Source organism: Dendrobium catenatum, unplaced genomic scaffold, assembly GCF_001605985.2.
Source record: "Dendrobium catenatum unplaced genomic scaffold, ASM160598v2 fragScaff_scaffold_743, whole genome shotgun sequence".
NCBI lineage: Eukaryota > Viridiplantae > Streptophyta > Magnoliopsida > Asparagales > Orchidaceae > Dendrobium > Dendrobium catenatum.
Window position 1 is genome coordinate 1,099,819 of NW_021319205.1, and position 3,631 is coordinate 1,103,449.

Here is a 3,631-nt window from a genome sequence, read left to right on the forward strand (position 1 = left end):
TTTGTTTGGATTGGATGATGAGGACGGGGGAGTGTAGTTGATATTTAATCTATGCCAACATACTGATGTAGTATGACCTTTCTTGTTGCAAATTTAATAAATAGGAGCGAGTTGCTGAAGAGATCTGGTATTATTGTTTGTGTTCTGCGGAAATCGGCCTCGATTATATTTGTTTCTTCCTCTGGATGTGTACAAAGCTGTGTGAGATTCAGTGCTGGGGAAGATTCTTGCAGCTTCGGCGTTCACATGAATTTCTTCAATTATTAGAAGTGTGTATAGGTTATCAAGACCGATAGGAGTGAGCATTGTCCTTATTGAAGTCTTGAAAGTTTGATATGGTGGTGGAAGTCCGTTCAAGATGTACATAATTATGTCTTTTATGTCAACAGTCGATCCCGCTGCAGCTATTTAATCTACCTGCGTCTTTATTTCTGTCAGATATTGTGTCATGGATAGCACCTTCATGGAGACGTTATGCAGCTCGTTCTTGAGCTGAATAACCTTGGACCGGTTTGTTGATTGAAACCGGATTTCAAGAGCCTTCCAAATTTTCGGCGTTGATTCAAGATGCAAAATGTAAGGTAGTACCGAGGAAGATATCGTAGAGTAGATTGCAGCAGACAGATTTTGATATGTGACTAGTCATTGAGTGTATGCAGGGTTCGACGCCATTGTACCGTCGAATTGAGTGCTTTGTGAAGATGGAGGCGAGATGACATATTCAAAAAAAAATTCAAACCCATTCGCCCGAAACAATTTGAGGATTCTGAAACTAGAAACCACAAATTTCAAGGTTGCAGGAATACCGGAGTTCTCTGTGACGCTAGCAAATTGATCTCCTATTTGCAATGAAGCTGAGTTGGCCATGGATGGTTCTCAGGATTGGCCCGCTCTAATATCATAAAGAACTACAGGACTTCTCAAGAACAAGAACAAAGAAAATAAGATGAGGAAGATGAGCTTTGAGTAGAGAGCAATATTATTCATCATATATCTGTTACAGCACAAGAACGAATATATATAAAGAATAGACTAAATGTATGTACACGTGTACAATGGTGATTGGTCAATATAATACAATAGCTGATGTGGCATCATTGAGTTTTGTTTTTGTCTTCTAACAATTACGCTCAACTTCGATTCAGATTATTGGATAAAATATATTTAAAATTATAGATTTCAACTGCATCAAAAAATCTTATACGAAATTGCATTCTACTTTATATTGTATTGTTAAGTATCATATCCTCCTATTTTGATTTTTTTTCCCGTTTTAATTGAGCTTTTTTTTTTATCAAAAACAGGACAAACTGTAGAATTTTATATAGTTCTAATTATTTTGATTATGTAATGACTTATGATCATGTTGAATACCAATTCAGTGATGCAAATTTGATTTTTAGCGATTTACTTGTGAAGATTAAGAACAAAGATCCTGAAGGATATGGTACGAAAATTACAAATAAATAGTAATTAGCTTAAGAAGTATATTGATATACATTCTTAACTCTCATATGTATTTTTTCTTACAGTTCTAATGTCTATTATTGCCTCTTGGAAGAAGATAAAAAATCTCGGGGTTAACAATCAGATGCTTGCTAAAGCTCTTAGAACATCATCACAATTTGTAAATTTCCTCTAAACCTCCTTTTATGGTTCCCATAATTTGTTAAGATAATGTCAATGCTTCTTCTTTTTTTCTCTTTTGTTAAATCAGGTGGTGATTGAAGATGGCAAGAAAGTGAGGAGCAAGAAACTCTTTACAGAGAAAGCCAAGAAGGAGCAGATGGTTGTTGACATCAAACTCTAGCAAATAGTATTATAATTAATTACTTACTCATTTTTTTGATATATTTGTTTTCATTTATAGTAAGCGCACTGTTGTAGTTGAAATTTACCAGAGGACAGCTCACACCAAAACATCGAGAAGTTCATCAGCGTAGTTGGATGGTTTGAAAAACAAGGTTTTAGCTAATATTTCAATGAAAAATATGAAGAAATGGAGACATTTTAATGAAATAACGAGGTTATTTATTATATGTAACAGTGTTAAGAATATCAGAATATGTCATCCTCAAGAGCCTAATTCAACTAGGCCCTCAAAGACTGTCGTTATAATTAGTAACAAGGTACTTTCTTCACAGTAGAAAAAAGTTCCATGACATCAATTCTGATAGTTTTGAAGTTAACATAAATTGTATATTTTGTATTATTTTCACCAAATTATCATGATTCTCTGTAATATAGTTGCATGCATTTGTGGAGTTTGAGACAATTGTTCAAGCAGATAAGGCCGTAAGCCCTCACCTTAATTTCTTCACTATTCATTTGTTTTTTTTTTTTTCAAATAAGTGCTTCTGCTTTATTTAGATAACTTAGAGAATGCATGGAATTTATACAGGTAGAGAAGCAAAATTATGAGAGCAATTGGAGGAAAGGTTTGTGTGTGAGATCATTGCTTAAATGCACGGTAATTTACTTTAAAATTGACATGTTAGTGTTTCACTTTTTCTTTAAATGGTTTTTAAAAATAAATAGGAGACAGTATGTTAATAATGTTTCATCAAGTTTTACAACTATTGCAATTTTTTCCTACAGCCAAGATCAGTAATCAGAGGCAAAATGTTAGATCATGATCATTTTGACTTGAACTCGGAGGATGATCAGTCTCCCCTCTCTCAAAAATTAGAATCTTCCAAAAAATTGAGCAAGTACTTCAACAGGATGTAAGCTTTTTTGTGTTTTGTTTTGTAACATCATATTAACATTTAATTGCAAATTGAATTCATGATAAAAGTGAATTTTCTCTTCACAGATTGGTGAAAATCAAAATGGTGCAAGGAATGCACGTGGAAGGGGACAAGGGAAACTAATTAACTGGCCTAGTTCAAAATAACAACGGACGTGGTGTTTTATCCAGAACTCCACAAGGAACACCAAGGATTGGCCACGTACTGTGTGAGAACAATATCAAACAAGCTTCTCCTGGAACAAGGATGCACGACAGAACTCGGGGATTCACTATGGGAAGAGGAAAGCCAATAAAATCACTGACGACCGCAACTGATCTTTCCCCATCAATCTTTGATATTTTTACTTGTTGCCTTCTCTTATTTTGAAATGGTCCTAGCTTGTTTTACAATGCTTGAATAATAATTCTTTCATGTTTTCTACTGTTTATCATGTTGTATTTCATCGTAATGTTTTGGAATTTATTTATGCAACTTGTTTGTTGAACCGAATAATTTTGGCGTTATGCTTTTGTTTCAAGTACTCTTATTGTTTGCTTGGGTTTATTAAAACTTAAAAGTAGGCAATAAAAAGCTCTCAGTTACTGAGCTCGGAAGTCATTATTGCCGTGATGCAGTTCAAAAATAAATGATAATCAGAATAGAATTCTTAAGCAATATTAGAGATTACATTATCACAATAGTTTTACAAAGTCTTTCCAAATGGTTGGGAGAAGCCTGATTATGATGATGATTATAATTTTGTGTAATTTAAACTTTCGTTTGAAACAATTTTTTTCCTGTTTTCTAAAATAGTTTTAAATTAAATTTTTTTATTAAAAAATTACTTTCTAAAAAAATAATAAAATTGCCTCATATGAAGCCTTAGACTTTATCTCAAG

The 3,631-nt window shown here is 33.3% G+C and overlaps 1 non-coding gene across 2 annotated transcripts; it reads left to right on the forward strand.

Moving 5' to 3' along the window:
* Positions 1–1,360: 1,360 nt before the first annotated feature.
* LOC110096646 lies at positions 1,361–3,273 on the forward strand. Of its 2 annotated transcripts, XR_003701329.1 has the most exons (9): positions 1,361–1,447; positions 1,533–1,627; positions 1,718–1,789; positions 1,871–1,964; positions 2,048–2,129; positions 2,248–2,295; positions 2,402–2,470; positions 2,599–2,726; positions 2,816–3,273. It is a non-coding gene; the product is annotated as an uncharacterized LOC110096646 (transcript). The 2 variants fall into 2 exon arrangements; XR_002303120.2 differs by having other exon boundaries at positions 1,533–1,789.
* The last annotated feature ends 358 nt before the right edge of the window (positions 3,274–3,631 follow it).